General features: G+C 40.9%; 1 protein-coding gene across 15 annotated transcripts in view; it reads left to right on the forward strand.

Annotated features, from left to right (window-relative positions):
* Nucleotides 1-3,951: 3,951 nt before the first annotated feature.
* Nucleotides 3,952-19,679, forward strand: part of LOC139566467 (muscleblind-like protein 2a) — an 82,112-nt gene continuing 66,384 nt past the window's right edge. For 2 of the 15 annotated variants that reach the window (XR_011673112.1, XM_071387671.1), the window contains exon 1: nt 3,957-4,229. The gene's annotated coding sequence lies outside the window, so the exon portion shown is untranslated. Of the gene's footprint in view, nt 4,230-7,887; nt 8,194-19,679 lie in introns of those variants that run through there. The other 13 variants (XR_011673114.1, XM_071387673.1, XR_011673110.1 and 10 more) reach the window with 12 other exon arrangements.

Here is a 19,679-nt window from a genome sequence, read left to right on the forward strand (position 1 = left end):
TTTAATTTAAATGTCAAACATTTGGATATTGAAGGTTTTTTGATTAATCTAAATCTTCCAGGATAAAGGATTCCTCTCACTAGCTGGTAGCCTATAGGTGCTCTAGTTGTCACTAGTGGGCTTTCTGAGGTGAAGAGGATACCCTTAAACCTTCACATTCATTTAACAAAGTATTTACAATAGCTCCCTGTTATAATACCATGAGGCCATTCATATACTTGTTTCTTGTAACACACAATAGAAAAGTACAGTATAGATGGGATTCATGAACACAAACGTATGATTTTGTTGTGTTGTTATCCATGCTCATAGGCTGATACTTTGCAGTTGCATACCTGACATGCAATAACATATATATCAAATATTCAACCATTTAAGTGCTAACATCAATCTCTGGGGTTAAAGGTCAGGATTGTATTTGTTAGTTTCCATTGTCGGACATTCTTCACTATCCACTTAAGTAAAAGCACATGAGCCCCATTTTGAGTTTTCAGAGGCGAATTCAGCACTGTGTCAAAATAAAGAGTAATTTTTCCACTGCCATGAAATCCTTAACTGACAAGGTTTCTGTGCACATTATTTGTGAAACCTTTTAACTTGTGACATACAGGTACGCACACACGCGCACATACGTGCGCACACACGTACGCACACACGTACGCACACACGTACACACACAGGTACGTACGCACACACACTGAATACACACCTTTCTTAGAAAGAAAGGCGTTATCTAGAACCTAAAAGGGTTATTTGGCTGTCCCCATAGGAGAACCCTTTGAATATCCCTTTTTGGTTCCAGGTAGATGAACCCTTTTGGTTAAAGGTAGAACCCTTTCCATATCGGGCTCTACAAAGAACCCAAAAGGGTTCTAACTGGAACAAAAAAGGGTTATCCTAAGTGAGCACCCTTTTTCCTAAAAGGGAGAGGTCAGCAAAATCAAACTACATCTTACTCTAGTACCCTCAAACGCTAGCACTACTGTAAAAGACTTTGTGTACGTGTACTGTGTATGTCCCAAATGGCACCCTTTTCCCTTTGTGCACTACGTTTGACCAGGGCCCATAGGGTGCCATGCAAAAGTATTGCACTATAGGCAATATGGTGCCATTTGGGACACAGTCACTGACTTGCTCTGTTTGCTAAGGAAATTTCAATGACAAACTGATAAATAACGAGGTACCATTTGTGAATTAGGCTTACTTAAATGGTAGAGACGGTCACTTGCTATGGTCACTTGCTGTGGTGCCTAATTATCTAAGATATGCTTGATAACCGAATAGCGATGTATCGCCAATTAATCCAAACTGACAACAACATAACAAAGATAACTTTGACAAGATGTTCAGGACAATACAAGATGTCTGCCAAGCAATAGCGCAGGCCTGATAAGCAGCTTATGACTCTTTCTCAAAACCTTCTTAAATTTACGAATATTCAGTGTTTTGCCCATATAATTCATTCTATTTACTTAACCATAAAAAGCATGCCTTTACTATACAGTTGTACAGCATGCCCTTGACAATCCCTAAAGATGAGTCAATGTTCCCCCTTCATCTGTGCTAGGTTAGCATTCACACACATTTCACTATGCTGGCCCTTTGGCCTTGAGCACAGTGCATGCTAGCGCTAGCTGGCTCATTGTTCATTCACTCAATAGGCTAGGCATAGCATGGGCAGGACTCAGAGGAGCCAAATCCATGCCCTGCTCATTCCATTAATATTTTTGACATGGTCCTCCCTGACTTGTGCTACTTGCTGAGGGCAGAAGTGTTTGTGTAGCAGATGGATGCTAAATCCAGCTTTGGCAATATTGCAAAATATCATAACAAGTGGGTGCTTCTGCAGAGCATTTGAGCATGAGGAATACGCTGACTGAGGGAAGAGGAGCTACTCTATGAAGGTGACAGAGGTGTCCATTTTTAATGAGGCCTTACGGGTCAAAACCTTACTGTGACACATAGATGTGTGTGTGTGTGTGTTTGTGTTAAACCCATAGAGATCTTAAGGGCTATGTCATAAACCCCAGAACGCAGTACCAGAATGCAGTTAAAATGGCAGCAATATTGGTCAGGGAGAAATCCAGACCAGTCTGAATGAATGACAGTATAGGCATAATCCCGATTTTACTTAGCAGGAAAATAAAAGTAAGGTATGTGATAGATCAGAAATTGTGTAATAGAATATTTGTCAACCTAAAATATTGTAATATAATTATAAATACAGTTTAGACGGGTTTAATACATATTTTCTGTATAAATAGCGTCTAAAATATATGTAAACAGACCATAAATGTCTACATTTTTGTTTTCTTGTTGCATTTACAACCTGCGTTTAAATCCTATCATCAACTGAGTTCAGCCAGTGTTTGGCTGTGGATTGATTGCATTGTTTGTATGGAATGTTGCCATATTGGAAGTTAATTTGAAACATTTATGAAGTAATTCCTCTTAAACTGTCTGGCTAGCTAACAACCATACAATGCAGATAAATCCTTCAAATTCATTATTTTGCACAATATCACAGCACTGGCAAACCATGGTTGACCAACCCCCTGACAAAAATGGCTGACCTTTATTACCATCATAACATGGTTCTTTCCATTCTAGTATTCTAATTCCTAATTATGTGGTTAAACCAAACAACCTGAGCTGTTTCATCCTATTTGTAGCACTTTAGCACATGACTGGACAGTTTTTAATGATCTTACCACTTAGCACTTTTTAAATGGATGTTCTTTTTATGATATTTTTACTGAATTAGTACATACTGTCCTATATGCAAGAGAGCACCAACAAAAAATTCCAATGTATGCATTACTTAATACCAGCAAATGGCAAGTAAAGGACTTTAACTTGTGTGTGTTTGTGATTGTGTGTGTTTGTGTGTAGGCTGTGTGTGTAATATAAAATACTCAATGCAGAGAAATAAAATCTCAGTCAATAAACTGTACAGAAATTAAAACAATTATGAAAAAATAAAAGTTCTATGATAACCAATATCTTTTTAATAACTAATCAACACCTATAGTTTTGCAAAGAAGATGGGCTGTGATTTTCATTTTTTGATTTATCAATGTTGAGCTCAGTGTCGATTAACCACACTACATTACGAAATGATGAATATTAAATGACTTGCAAAAATCCTGAATATCAATACCAGTGGCACTGGAAGAGCTTCCTGTTTATTAAAATCTGTAGCCACAGTCGCTAGCTACATATTTTGTCCCGGGAGATTCACAGTTGTTTCCTAGGCAACAAGCGGACCCCTTGCCCTTCCCTGTGCTGCTGACGTTCATTTTGGACCATACCAAGTACAGCTATTGGTAGGATGATGGTGATATTTATCTAAACATAATCTATTTCAATTTGTTGGACAACAAATTCAATTGACATTAATAATTGTGAAATTTAGAATTACTGCAAACTAAATTGAGTGCTAATACGTGCAATGCATAATAATACCACTACCCCTCTGTAGTCAAGTGCATCCTTCTTTACCATCCCTGAACCAAAGATATTTATAACTAATATAAGATACTTCATCTGTGTCGTTTACAGCGGGAGCAAATGAAGCATAGGGGGCAGAACAAGCACGAGCTAGCGAGATCCCATTCGCGCGTTGTAGCATATATTTGCATATTTCCGTTAGGGAACGCCTCCTCTGTAAAGTGCGCGTGTGCAGAAACTCAATTCGACCTTGCACTCCTTACAAACAACGCAATTTAACACGTTGGAAAAGCGTCAAGTCTATAAAACTTAGTGCACTGTGTTCGTAACAGATTATAGTTTTGGAAACAGAAAAATACATTGAGATCAGACATTTAATCGATGAGAAAATTAGAAGAACGTCAGACCAATTTCACCGAGTTCCATCCTCTCCTACTGCCACTAGACTTCCTCTCACTACCATATTGGGGGTGGAAAGAAAACGTTCTAAACGGATGCTTCATCTTTATAGCCCCCGTGACGTGTCTGGGTTACCCCTTCTGTCTGTGACAGAACTGCAAAAGAGCTTGTTGCTTGTGCAACACGATAGCCTTACTGTAAAGTAGTTAGTGGTGAGAAAAAGTAATTTCTGCCTTTACCGAGTTTCTGTTTTTATTTTCCGACTAGAATGTTTGCAACTTGATATTCAATATTATTTTACCTTTCCTGGGAGTAGTTCCGCGTGGTCCGATGAACGTCTCTTGACTGCGCGCGGTGGCCAGTACAGCTGGATGCGACAGGTGAGCAGGTAGCCAGCTAGCATAGAATAGCTAGCTAGCTAAATTCTTACTTGGGTTGTTACGATTTTGTTTAGTTACCTGTTAACTAGCCTGTTTGTTTACCTCGCCACCTTGTGCTTGGCTTTGTGAATGTGGTTGCCAACATAGATAGATTACTAGCTCTGTTATTACTGGCGCGAGCTAACGTTAGTTCGTTTTGCCGCAGCTACTCCCAACAAGAATGCTAGCTAACGTTAGCTAGCTAGCATCTCGTAGGCTTTCAAAGTGAGTTGACAGATTTTGTTGAAAATATTGCTTCAGTTAGCCAATGTTGTCACCTAGCACTAAATTGCCCCTACGAGATAGCTTCCAACTATTGGCTAGAACTGTTTTCACGGCACGCGAACATGTTATTGAGCTGTCAAAGCTTCAGGTGGCTGTCAGTGTCACTAATGTTATTTATGTTGTTATTGACTAGATAGTCGTTGTACCTAGCTAACTATAGTTGGTTTAGGCTAGCCAATGTTGCCATACCAAAGCCGATGCAAACGAGCTAGTTACATCAATTAAATTCCATGGCCACATCTTGGTCCAATTTAAAGCGGGAGAGAAATGTAATCTATTCATTACTAGGATAGGTTGAACATCTCCTAGATGGCTCTTTCAGGTGCAAAATGACAGTGTGTTGCAGACATAATCAGCCTCAGTAACAGTACATGCATCATTTTGTAGGTTAAGTAAACATAATGTAGGTTATATAACTTTGACATATATATTTTATGACTTAGATATACAAAAACTCACTCACTCACCCAGTTTTCTTGTACAGTGTGAGTGAAGTTCAATAGGCTATGCTTGATTGATTGATTGATGCTGATCTAGGATGATTTATTTAGTAAGGCTCAATAAACAGTTAGGGTATGCATGTGTGACTCATAATTGTTTTATTCCTTGTTCTGATGTTCATGTTTGCAGAGCAGAATACAGATTTCAGACTAGATTTCAGATTTCAAAATAATGCAATAGCCGAGGCCCGATATTTTGTTATAAAATAAAAAAATCGGGTTAACAAATGTTATTTTGCTCAGTGTCCTGGAGAATTGCTAGGCAATGGACTTTAGAAATCTGTAGTTAATGGTATAGCCTAGCCTTCAAATAGCAGGTTATTGTGTGTCTTACAAAAAGAGATCCTGAAATGAATATGCATTGCAAAGAACTGTTGATGAGATTCACAGAGGATATATAGGTCTATCCGTGTATCTGTTTTGTCCATCTTAGGTAGCCATGGAAACCCACTGCTGATTGAGACTTGAAGCTCTGCAACATAGCAGGGGCAAATGAACAATTCAACAAGATGGAGCCTCTTTGTATTGTCAGTCATCTGAACGATGTTACTTAGGTTTACCCTACATTCGAATGCAGCTATCTCATTTCACTCTATTGTATAGTGTTCTGTACATTTTACTCAGTCATGTATTCATTGGTCCGCAGAAAGTCCTTCATCCAGGGGTTTCAAAGTGAAACACAACTCTGCCTCTTGCTATTTAATTACAGCCAACAACAGGAAGGCAGCATCCCATCATTGAGCTTCCACTGGTTTCCATAATTTTCTTTATTCAAATCTTGGAAATGGAGAGATACCACACCCTTTATTTTATGTGGACGATTGGTGTGCTTGCCTCTTTTAGCCATAGGCTATACAATTCAAATTCAAATCAATGTTTGTCATATGCACAGGATGCAGTGTAAATGGTGCAATTAAATGCTTGCAAGCTTCCTCAACAGTGCAATTTAAAAATAATAATATTACTATATGAAAACGGGGTAAGAATTTAGCCTAACAATGTTTTCGTGCTAAAATGCACTATAAAGTTCATGAAATTCTCTTATAAATTACTTTAAAACAAGGGCAAAAAATGTTCCCCCAAATTTTAAACCTGTTTTATCAAAAAATACCTTTGTATATCTCTGTGTTGGTTGTTTTTGTTTCTTTAGCCTACTCATTGGAAAGTCACTTGTGGAGTTAATGGCCTGTTATTTAATATCACAGTTGGGCACAAGGGTGAACCAGGACAGGGGTTAGGGAGTGGATACCATGGTGAGAAGGAAGTAACCTGACTTGTTTGTCCGCAAGGCCTTTGTTTTTCTGTTGGAAATCTATTCCTGCAACATTACCTTCTTTATGGCTAGTATCCCATTGTTACAACGTGATTTGAATTAGGTAGAATATTGGACTTCGTTTAGGAACACTTGCTCCCCAGTAGGCTCCTAGGCTATGTTTTCCTGCAGTCATCTCCTCTCCACCTCTGTCTGAAGCACCTTCTAGTGTTGTCAAGCATAGCTGTATCGTGACAGTTTGCAAACTGTCACTTCCAGCCCCCCCCCCCCCCCCCATCTTCTCTCAGCATAGGGATGAGAGTGGTGCACCAACTGATTCTATATCACTATTCACTAAAACCAAACGGAAACAAACAGGCTGAAACGGGAGGAACCTACCTGAATTTGTCCAATAAGAAACGCTTCTTTACATTTTCAAAACCTTTTGCTACGATGCGCACTAATGAATACGACCCTGTAAGTTGGGTCCCCTATTACGGTCTATGGGTGGGTCGCATGCAAAGATGACGTTGGTGGATGACGCTAACATAATTGTTTTAGTCTGTCAACTGCTGAGGTAGGATACACAATTCACTTTGTTTAAGAGGATAGATTAACACCACACCACCGATTTGGGTGGTGGGAAAAAAACATCTGTTCCTCTTTTTTTTAGAGCACTATGTGTTATTGTCCGAGCTAGCCTTGAGGGTTATCAGGTTTATTTGGCAGTGGACTGGAAAGAGCATGTCTAGCCTCATTGATGTTGTTGATAAAGCACTCAGGCTACCACATAATCTTCAGTCCATGTATGGGAGTGGGAGCTCAACGCAGATAGGGAGAGGGTGAGTGAGATACAAAGAGGGAGAGTTGGATAGAGAAAGGGAGAGAATACAGCTGTTGTATTGGAATCGAACAATCATGAAGCCGGGGCTCTGACTCATCAGTTCTGTGCTGCCGCCGCTCCATCCACCAGGTCTCACGTGATACTAAATAGGCTGCTGTGTGTGTCGTCACCAGGGTGGGGTGGGGAGAAGAGGAGAGACAATGTTCTCTTTCCTGAGGGGATGCTGCAAAGCTTATGTCATGTCACAGTGCAGGTGGGGAGAGCTTATGCTCTACATCAGATCCTTTCACATCAGACAGGTGTAAAAAAACAAACAAAAAAAAACAATACGCCCCGTCTCTCTTTAAAATAGACAACTACTTTATAAGTAGGTTACATACAGGTATTTAGCTTTATTATATAAACTCTGTTTTTGTTTTGCCTATAGTGATACAGAGGAGGATGTGCAGTTTTCATGTTGGTTGCCTAGTAGCCTAGATGTTGTGTCCTTCGTGGAATGCCCAAAAGGGGGATGGGTGGCTTTTAACAGTTGAGCTGGTCATGAAATTGGGGAAATACCTTTAAGATCCAGCAGTGTCTGTGTCATTGGGTTGTCCTGCCTGCCAGTCAGTACCCTGCGAGCCAACCAGAAAAGCGCTATGACCTGATATCCCTTTTCCTATTGGGCCGAGCCGTGAGTGGGCGGACCTGGCTGGAGGCGGTTGGGCAGGCAGGCAGGAAGGGGCTGGCTGTGGGGGATGGCTGGAAGTGTTTCAGCCAGATAGTTGAGCAGACACTGCTCTGCTTCCTGTCTGCCTGCTCCGCTCCCCTCCGTGGCTGAGAGAGAAAGAGAAAAAAAATCCCTGTCTAGGCATGGGACTCTGGCTGCTGCAGCACTCGGCAGCTCCTCGCAGGGAATGACAACAGTTCACGTGGTCATTAGCTCCAGACGCTGAAGCAGGGGAACTACTCCGAGGCATAGCAGCTGCACCTGGTGTCTCTATCTATGCTGTGGCCTAAAGAGAGAGGCACGACAGAGCTATTCGGGACTCAGCAAAAAACGAGGTGGGAAGAACGTCTCTCTGATCTATTTTTTTAAAAAGTAGTTTGCTGCAGTATGGTGCATACCATCCTGGGTGGGTGGGTAGGGAGGAAAGAAAGAGAGAGTGTGTCTGTGTGGGAGAGGGAGCTACAGAGAGGGAAAGAGGGGGAGCACAAATGCGTGAGAGTGAGGGGAGCCCGCTGATATGGTCTGACAAGCACTTTGCGGGTTACAGCCGCTTGAGTTTCTCATGCTTGTATTGGGACTTGTTGATGACGAGGGGAACTACCACAGACAGACAGTGTCTCTCCCTTCCCTTCATGATGCAGAAAAATTATGCAGACTTCTCTCTCCATGAAGTTCAGAGCACGTGGAAAGAATTGTCAGATTTATTTGTAGTCTGCTCCATAGGCTGTTTCAAACGTTACTTTTATGCCAGGATATTGTTTGCCATATAAAAAGAGTTTCACTTTCAATGCAGTTAATTCATAGGCGTAGCTAAAATATTTTTCTATTGTTCTGGAGGTGGACATTAAACACAGAGTCGAGGGCTGGCTCCCTAATTAGACTTGCTTGGGCTTCTTACTATTTTAAGGAGGTCCCACGTATTTTATTATCACATAGGAGGTCCACAGCCACACTCCACAGTAAGCTCTTTATCCACTGCTCTGTAGTGTGCTAGTATGGGAGGGAGCTGTACATGTTGACCGGTGTGGCCTGGAAACAAGCAGGAAAACACTAGAACGGCATCTGTCTAACAGTTGGCAGTCACGGGGGGAAGTGGAGGAGGAAGTGGGTGTTTTCTGAAATGGAAGACCGTTCAGCCCTTCCTGTTAGAAAAATAAACAACAAAAAACAGTAACGTCACAGACATGCAATGGCTCTTTATTAGCAAGGCCTGCAAGGCCAGGGCTGCAAGCCCAAGCAACTCCCTCCCTAAATTGATTCACACGTGAGTTGTCACTGCTGACACAGAAAGGTAATTAGCCATGCCTTTTTAAAGGTTTGGGAGCTTTTAGGGACGTTACCTTGAAAATGATCTCTTAATGGCCAAGCACTGATTTTGTGTGTGTGCTGTGAAAAGAAAGCTGAATCATGTGGTCCTCATGTTAGCATGGCTTTTCAGTGAAAGGACACATCTGCTTTAAAATGAACAGGCCACATTGGAAGTAATTTGAGAATTCGCCTGCCAGTTGGTCATGAGTCATAGCTTGACAGTCGAGTTGTTTTCTCTTCCAGAACTACTGAAAAGTCTAAATGCTAGCTAAATGCTCCATTTTTAAAAGACAGACGGGTTATGAGAGGATTATCTGAAGTTGGCTGATATAATAGTTTCCCAACATTTCTTCCTGAGTAACTTTTGTGTGAATGTACAGTTGCACCTACATCTTTATGTACTTGAGTCAGGAAAGTCCATGACGCTCACAGCAAATGGGTCTCCTGTCTGTTACAGGCTACATACACTTCACATACAGCCCTCTCGTTGGCTATCAGATCTATATTGAGCTGTAGATGGCCTAATCGGGGCAGGGGATTGGTTAAATATCCTATAGGCCAGTTCCCTGTGTCAGTGGCATGAGATGACCATTGCGGTCACCGAGTTTTAGTTAAGGCAATTAGGATATGAGGCACATATTTCTGCTGACTTTGTTAAATGTTCTCTGCTTTGCCTCTTCCCAGTTGCCCTGCTTAGCTTAGTCCACTAACCTCTGCTTAGCTAGTGTCACTCATTTCTCCTTACGCTAATGACATTTGATAATTTGAAGCTCCAGGAGCTAATGCCAATATCAATTTGCAGGATGGCATACTTTAATTTCCACCCATTTTATCCTAGCCTAATACTTGAATAGCAGGCCTATGAGTTGGGCTTCGAAAATATGCATTGTTAAGACATTTGTGTAGACTTGCAGGAAATTGTGATATACAAGTTAAGCTTATTTAAATACGTTCCCTTGTGATGTGAATGCACTTTTAATTTGTGAGTTTAACGAGAAATCTGTAGATCAAATAAGTAGCCTTGGCGATATTTTTATGGTGGAATTTTCAGCAAATGGATTGCACGATACGGCAGTTGACCAAATGGAATATTCAGAACAAAATACCGTCATCAAATATGCTCTTTAGAACCATTATTATTAGGATGGTAAACACGAGAGAAATCTTTTTTTTAACTAGCCTGGTCATAAAACACTAACACTATTACTCTTGTTTTTCCACAACCAATCGATGGACATTTTCACTTTCATTACACTGAAGCACACTCGCACTCTTTGCTGCCATGGAAAATGTGGCCTACTTGTGTTCCTCTTGGCCATATGCAAATGTATGGTGGATTGCCATGTCTGCATTGTAATAAATTCAAAAGAGCAGGTATTCATTTGCTTGGTTGTTATAGACCTGCTGTTTAACACCTAGCTGGTGCTTTAATAAGATCGTTTGTAGTCTGGAAAACTATGTAAAGTGTAGACTTGGCCTTTCTCTCAGGTTGACAACATCCAGGAGAGACTAACACAGCTGATAGGATACATGGGTGGTATTCAGAGGTCAAGCTAATGACTTTCACTTGAGAGAACCCTGCACTGGCCTGCTCTCATTCAAATTTGGAGATGACCAAGATAATGCTTGGCCAGCTGGCCTTAGTAACTGTAATCCATCAAGGTCTTGTCGTACATGGACCGTTCCCCAGTCCCCACAAATCTTTGGCCTGCTCTTAGGTCTCCTTTCCTGGCTGGTTAGGCTAGCTGCTCTTTGGTAAAACATTGCATTTTTACTGGATGGCATGGCTTTTGCCTGCCTCTTTTCAAGCGACATATTGATTAACTACAGTTTTTAAAGGTTGCCTGTCATTTCAGTGTACCAAGTGGGATATTTTTTGGTTTTGTTGCATATGTCCTTTTTTATTTTGTAGTAGAAAGCCCAAAAAAGCTTGACTGTTGAGCACTGCACACATCAATCTGTCCTGGAAGCACCAAGAGAGAGCTGGGCGGGGGCATATAGGACTAATCTGTGCAGGTCACAACAAGGGTGTCGCATGGCCCTACCTATCTGCGCACCATCTGTCCTCATCAGCACTCTTTCCTGGAGGTGTGTCTGCTAGGCTTGCCTCAAAGTATTCATACCCCTTGAATTATTCCACTTTTTGTTGTGTTAGCCTGAATTCAAAATTGTTGTCTTTTACCCCATAATGACAGTAAAAACATGTTTTTAGAAATGTTTGCACATTTATTGAAAATTAAATAAATAAATATCTAATTACAGCATTACTTTAGTGCCTTGTTGCAAACAGGTTATTATTCTGTCCAGGTTTCCTTCTTTTCACCCTGCCATTTAGGTTAGTTTTGTGGAGTAGCTAAAATGTTGCTCCATCCTCATTTTTCTCCTATCACAGCTATTAAACTCTAACTGTTTTAAAGTCACCATTAGCCTCATGATTAAATCCTGAGCGGTTTCCTTTCTCTCTGGCCACTGAGTTAGGAAGGACGCCTCTATCTTTGTAGTGACTGGGTGTATTGATACACCATCCAAAGTGTAATTTATAACTTCACCATGCTCAAAGGGATACTCAATGTCTGCTTTTACATTTTTTTATTCTTTACACATCTGCCAATGGGTGTTCTTCTTTGCAGGCTTAATCACATCCAGCCGGGATTGGGAGTCCCATAGGGCGGCGCACAATTGGCCCAGCGTCGTCATGGTTTGGCTGGGGTAGGCCGTTACTGTAAATAAGAATTTGGTCTTAACTGACTTGCCAAGTTAAATGAAGGTTACATTTGCAAGGCATTCGAAAACCTCCTTGGTCTTTGTGGTTGAATCTGTTTGAAATGCACTGCTCAACTGAGTGACCTTACAATTATCTGTATGTGTGGAGTACAGAGATGAGGTATTCATTAAAAAATTATTGTAAACTCTATTATTGCAGACAGTGAGTCCATGCAATGTTAAGCTAATTCTTCCACCTGAACTTATTTAGGCTTTCCATAACAAAGGGGTAGTATACTTATTGACTCAAGACATTTAAACTTTTCATTTTAATTAATTTGTATACATTTTGAAAAACCAAGTCCCACTTTGACATTATGGGGTGTGTGTGTGTGTGTGTAGGCATAGTGACTAAAAATTAACATTTTCATCTATTTTAAATTCAGGCTGAAAAAGTCAAGGGCTGTGAGATTTCTTAAGGCACTGTATATGTAGCCAATGTACAGTATACAGTACAAACACGGGGCTCAGTAATATGCTAGGGCTAAGCTATATCATATGGCTGTATGAGCTCTCTCTCGCGCAAGTAACCTGATTTTTCAGGCCATTCTTCATGATATGTAGGCTACCAGGTATCTTAGCTGTGTTCTTTGTATTTTCTGAACCAGGAAGGAAGAGCGTTAGAGTAGGCCAATAAGATGTTACACTGGTAATCTGATATTATAAATGCCTTTCTGCTTTTCTTATCTATCTCACCCTGATATGGGGTCATAACACAATTGGAAGAAGACACTGTGTTGCAATTTTGTTTTAATCTTTTAGCAAAATTCCATTACAATAAAAGCTTTAGAGCATTTTGCAACTTTGCCCCAGCTTACACTGTAACCCAGACAGTTATTCAAATAACACATCGTTTTGTGGGAATTGCTGATGCCGGGAAACTGAGAAATACTTGGCTTCTAAACGATGATGATGATTCAGCCTGTGTCATGATTTAGGAGCAAAAAATGTTTTCTGAGCCAATTAAACGTAGAAAAAAAATATAAAATGCAGTACTGCATTACACAATCCTAACTTTAAGCATGCGTTGGGAAAATGCTAAACTGACCCAAGATCAGCATCATCAATTCACCCTGCGCCGTATTACATGTGGGTATCTGCACTTTACTATTTATATTTTTGACAACTTTTACTTCACTCCATTCCTAAAGAAAATAATGTACTTTTTACGCCATACATTTTCCCTGACGACCAAAAGTACTCGTTACATTTTGAATGCTCCTTAGCAGGACAGGAAATTGTCAATTTCATCCACTTATCAAGAGAACATCCCTGGTCATCCCTACTGCCTCTGATGTAGCTGACTCACTAAACACAGATGCTTCGTTTTGTAAATGATATCTGAGTGTGCCCATGGCTATCCGTGAATTAAAAACACAAGAAAATGTCTCTACATCCAGTAGGAAGGAATTTAAAGGTAATTTCACGAGCCAATGCTAACTAGTGTTAACATAATGACTCAAAGTCTATGTATGGTACTGTATCTACTAGCATTCTAGCAGATACCATAGACTAGTTAGCAATTGCGCTAATGCTAGTTAGCAACGTCCTTCAAACTGCATGCAGAGACATACAAATGGTATCCGCAAGTACATCTTACTCTTGGGAAGTAGATAAAGGGCTTTGTTGCCAAAATCCAGAATTTTCCCTTAAGGCCTATTTAATTTTGAATTATACAGTGGTATAGTATATTACAATGTAACACATATATTTGGCTCTTTACCAACCAGTAAAACAAACCCAAGTGAGCCTAAGTCATTTAGCTGCCAGGAACAGTATCCTTTAACCGTCTTGCACCCCTAATAAAATGAGACCATCTGTTTTTCTTTTTTCGGGCAGATGATTCTAAAAATAAAAAGGTATTAATAGTGAAAGGTCACATCTGACATGGTTCTTACCTGGTTCTTTCATAGCGACTCACTTGTCCCCGGAGAGATGCTGTGGAATTAAATCCTGCCTTTGAGACTGCAGGCTTGGTGTCAGAGAGAGAATGCATCTCATTTCATATTTGCAGTATGGTTCTAAAGTGGGCCAATTTCAGAGATGACATGATGGTGTTTTATCACACACACTAGGGTTGGGCCGATATGTAACCCGATTCCGGAAACTAGGCGTATGTCTCAAGTCACGACTTCACAGGAGAGCCGTTTGAACGTAAAAAATATATTTTTTAATCAAAACACGTTTTTTGGCAGGAATGTCTTCCCCGAACATGTGAACTTTCATGTGCCTTTAATAACAAACTTTTATGCCATCTATAAATACGAAAAAAGTTTTTAAATTAAGAGCCTAGTTGGTTTAGCCAAAGAAAAAGTCAGGAACCTTCCCACTAGCCATGATTGACTGAGCTAATGAGTGAGCCTATAGATGAGTTTCAGATTGTTCTGCGGTGTAGCGTCTTGCCTATAAAATGAGACAGATTTTTCTAAAGATATAACTTTAATCATGTAGAACTGCAAATATGTTGCTACTGCTCTCTGTAATATTGCTGCCCTGAATTTATCAGGTTGAAATATCAAAACAAACTCTGAACCAATTATATAATTTGGAGACCGGTCAAAGCATTAAACATTTATGGAAATTTAGCTAGCTTGCAGTTTCTAGCTAATTTGTCCTGGGATATAATCAATCAATCAATCAAATGTATTTATAAAGCCCTTCTTACATCAGCTGATGTCACAAAGTGCTGTATAGAAACCCAGCCTAAAACCCCAAACAGCAAGCAATGCAGGTGTAGAAGCACGGTGGCTAGGAAAAACTCCCTAGAAAGGCCAGAACCTAGGAAGAAACCTAGAGAGGAACCAGGCTATGAGGGGTGGCCAGTCCTCTACTGGCTGTGCCAGGTGGAGATTATAACAGAACGTGGCCAAGATGATCATAGATGACCAGCAGGGTCAAATAATAATCACAGTGGTTGTCGAGTGTGCAACAGGTCAGCACCTCAGGAGTAAATGTCAGTTGGCTTTTCATAGCCGATCATTAAGAGTATCTCTACCGCTCCTGCTGTCTCTAGAGACTTGAAAACAGCAGGTCTGGGACAGGTAGCACGTCCGGTGAACAGGTCAGGGTTCCATAGCCGCAGGCAGAACAGTTGAAACTGGAGCAGCAGCACGGCCAGGTGGACTGGGGACAGTAAGAAGTCATCAGGCCAGGTAGTCCTGAGGCATGGTCCTAGGGCTCAGGTCCTCCAAGAGAGAGAATTAGAGAGAGCATACTTAAATTTACACAGGACACCGGATAAGACAGGAGAAATACTCCAGATATAACAAACTGACCCTAGCCCCCTGACACAAACTACTGCAGCATAAATACTGGAGGCTGAGACGGGAGGGGTCGGGAGACACCAATGCCCCATCCGACGATACCCCCGGACAGGGCCAAACAGGCAGGATATAACCCCACCCACTTTGCCAAAGCACAGCCCCCAGACCACTAGAGGGATATCTTCAATCACCAACTTATCATCCTGAGACAAGGCAGAGTATAGCCCACAAAGATCTCCGCCACGGCACAACCCAAGGGGGGGGCGCCAACCCAGACAGGAAGATCATGTCAGTGACTCAACCCACTCAAGTGACGCACCCCTCCTAGGGACGGCATGGAAGAGCACCAGTAAGCCAGTGACTTAGCCCCTGTAATAGGGTTAGAGACAGAGAGTCCCAGTGGAGAAAGGGGAACCGGCCAGGCAGAGACAGCAAGGGCGGTTCGTTGCTCCAGTGCCTTTCCGTTCACCTTCACACTCCTGGGCCAGACTACACTCAGTCATAGGACCTACTGAAGAGATCTTCAATAAAGACTTAAAGGTTGAGACCGAGTCTGTGTCTTTCACATGGGTAGGCAGACCATTCCATTAAAATGGAGCTGTACACGTTGTTATTTTACCTGAAATGCACAAGGTCCTCTACTCTGACAATTAATCCATACACAAAATAGTTTCTAGTCTTCTCTCCTCCTTCCAGGCTTTTTCTTCTTTGGTCTTTATATAGCGATTGGCAACTAACTTTCAAAATAAGGTGAATTACCACAACCGACCTTAGTTCATCTTTCAATCACCCATGTGGGTATGACCAATGAGTTGGCACGTGGGTATCTGCTTCTATAAACCAATGAGATGGGAGAGGCAGGACTTGAACCCGTTCAGTGTCACAAATAGAACTGACTTCTATTTTAGTGATTGGAAGCGCAGACGCCGGTTGGCGGGTGCAATGATTGAATAACATGTACTGTATGTGTCAATTTATTTTGCAATGCTTGTGTGGTCAGCATGTAATTTTCATCCATATCGAGTGAAAAGTTTAGTAAATACAGCACTTCTTGCACATTATCTCCCGATTTAAATTTTTTTTTTTTTTTTAAGGGGACCAAAAGTATTGGGAGAAATTAATCTGTGTGTATTAAAGTAGTAAAATTGTAGTATTTGGTCCCATGTTCCTAGCACGCAATGACTACATCAAGCTTGTGACTCTACCAATTGGTTGGATGCGTTTGCTGTTTGTTTTGGTTGTTATAGATTTATTTTGTGTCTAATAGAAATGAATGGTAAATATTGGAGTGATTTTGTAGTCACCTTTAGTGTAAATAAGAATAGAATATGTTTCTAAACTAGATGAGAAAGTAACAGATGCACAAATATCATACCCCAAGATATGCTAACCTCTCGCCATTAGAATAACAGGCGAGGTTAGCATTTTTTGTGGGGGTGCGATATTTGTGTGTCTGACTTAATCCTGACTGAATCGTGAATAATGATTATCTGTAATCATGGTAGCATCCACATTAATGTAGAAGTGTTTAGAAACATTCTATTTTATAAAAGTGACCCCAAAATGACACACTACATTATTTACCATTCATTTCTAAACATTATTTCATGAGAATGTGACTATAATATTGTAAATTAGCCCGTGAAGTATGCCTATATGTTGGTTTCCAGGTCCAGAAATGGAGCATCATGGCTGATGATGGTTAGGCCCACTTTAACTTGGCACCAGCAGCTTGTTGCATGGTTATAGTCATAGAAAGTCATAGATATGGAAATGTGATGTTTTTTCTTGATTTGTTTTTATTCTAACTTTATATTGAAGCAGACCTGAATGTGACAACTGCCCATGATATCGAACCAAGCGATCATCAAAGATGGGTGGTCTATCTTACAGTAGGCTGCTGCCATGGCTTTTACTGTCTGGACTCGCTTTCTTTCATGACCACTAAAGCTACTCCCTCAAAGTTTTGACTATGATTTGCACATAGGTCTATTTGTTTGTATGGAGTCTGACCAATGTCTCTTGTTCATTGTGGAGTGCAGTATGCTCACTATGCTAGGGTTGTTGTACTTATTTTGCCCCATGCCTTTTGAATGGAGGGATCTGTGGGATATGAAACAGTGAAGGGAATTCTAAACAGCAGCTGCAGGTTTTTACAACCCTCCCTCGTTCGCCTGCCCCACCCCCACTTCCTTCTCCCAGTTATCACCAGAAAATATAACCAGATGTTCCAAGGGTAACAGGCTCCCTGCGCGGTAGTCGGTTTGTAATGGGTTCAAAAAGCAAGCTAAAGGCTAGGCTATGTCCCCTTTTTTTTTGTTGATCAAGCGAGTCACCCCCCCCCGCCCACACACACACACAACCCCAGTAGACGGAGGACAGTGCCTGAAAACAGATGCAGAGCGAGAGCCGCGAGACCTATATTCTCTCTCTGAATTGAAAATCCACTGGCCACATCAATGATCCGCCGTCTAATTTGACTGGCCCTGCCTGGTGGGTGTTGAGGCGCTCTAGGTACCCGGGCAGTGGCGTAATCGTGTCTGGCACATGCATCTGTCTTGGTCTCTCTCGCTTTGCCTGTTGGATGGCTTCCCGGAATAATGCAGCGCTGCATGTTTTCTATTAGCTGGCGGCTCTCGTCACGGCATTACTCGACAGGGTGGGTGGACCCCGGGGGCTTTATCCCTCCTGTCCCGCACTGGCTTGGCTTACTGCACTCTTGCTGTCTCATTGCACAGGGGTCGTTGCCATTCTCTGCTCTGCTTTGTATTCAACACGCCTGAGGGCTGCGCCGGGCGAGTTGGCGCACAATGACATAAAGTAATGATTGGGAACTCAGACCAAGTGGCAGCTGAATAACCTCGCAACCGCCCTCTGTTGGCTTACACGACACTTCAAGCCAGCCTCCTCCTACCTAGCCCCACACACAAACAAGGGCGCGCGCACACACACACTCACACACACACACACACACACACACACACACACACACACACACACACACACATGCCACTAAAAACAGGGTGCCAGACGTCTCTATATCGATGCGTTTTTGACAGTCATATTATTCTCCTGGTTATTATGTGGCTAAACACTGCTATACCATTTCTCAATGTTTTGCTTAGGCCCTACATTTCTAGAGCACAAACTTCAGTTTTGGGGGTCAAGTCCAGTGGTGTAAAGTACTTATGTAAAAAGTACTACTTAAGTCGTTTTTTTTTTTTTTAGGTATCTGTGCTTTACTTTACTATATATATTTTTGACTACTTTTTCTTTATCTTCACTACATTTCTAAAGAAAACATTTTCCCTGACACCCAAAAGTACTGGTTACATTTTCAATGCTTAGCAGGACAGGAAAGGGTTTCCAATTCACTCACTAAACACAAATGCTAAATTTGTAAATTATGTCTGCGTGTTATAGTGTGCCCCCAGCTATCCGTAATTTAAAAAAAAAACAATAAAATTCTGATTTTCTTACTATAAGCAATTTGAAGTTATTTATACTTTAACTTTTGATACTTAGGGATATTTTTGCAATTAGCTTTACTTTCGATACTTAAGTATATTTAAAACCAAATACTTTTAGACTTTTACTCAAGCAGTATTTTTCTGGGTGACTTTTACTTGAGTCATTTTCTACAAGGTAACTTTTAATCAAGTATCACAATTGGGTACTTTTTCCACCGCTGGTAAAGTCTGCTAGAGCACTAACAACTGGTGTTAAAGTTAGAACAGGACAGAATAGGCCATGAAATTGAGATAATAACATTTTTCTTATAGCTTAAGCTGGTTTCGATTTGGAGGGTTTGACGCAATTCCTGATAATGGATTAGAATGATATTGTTTCCACCGAAACAAACTTAATTATAATCTTGTTATTGCATCAATACCAGGGTTTTTTTTATAGATCAAAAATGGGCTTAGGTGGTGGGCATGTCATGGCAATGAGTGTGATCGGCCAGTCTGAGCACAAAATTATTTTGAGATCTTTGAGTTCCTCATCTTGGCGGTGTATAGAAATGTTGTTTTTTTGGCTTTTTTAAGGAAATTTTCTGCAGTTCTACAAATTTCTCCATCGAGTTGAAATATATTTTTGGGTGATTTTAAAGCTAGTTTCCTGCAATTCTATGCATTTTGCCATGGCTAATGCTGTGTTATTTTGCTTGTGTCTAATAACAAAATGTATAATATTGCTAAATTTATTGCATTTTTTTATAATTTCTACATAGCCTACTTTGTATGGTTTAGTCGTTCAAGTTTACACTGACAGCGTTTTTCCATCCCAAAAATGTAATGAAATAAAAACATTTTTAGCGGCCCACCCAAGTATTACAATGGCAGATAATCTCAGAATTTTTTTGCCAATGGGTCTGTATTGTTAAAGCACATTCACAGCTTCATCTTGTGAACAGTGGATTTATTGCTATTTTATTTATTCTTCTAGAGTTTTCTAATTGATTGTTCACTCTTCTTGAAAGGAGTTTT

The sequence above is a fragment of the Salvelinus alpinus genome, chromosome 38 (assembly GCF_045679555.1).
Source record: "Salvelinus alpinus chromosome 38, SLU_Salpinus.1, whole genome shotgun sequence".
NCBI classification, from domain to species: domain Eukaryota; kingdom Metazoa; phylum Chordata; class Actinopteri; order Salmoniformes; family Salmonidae; genus Salvelinus; species Salvelinus alpinus.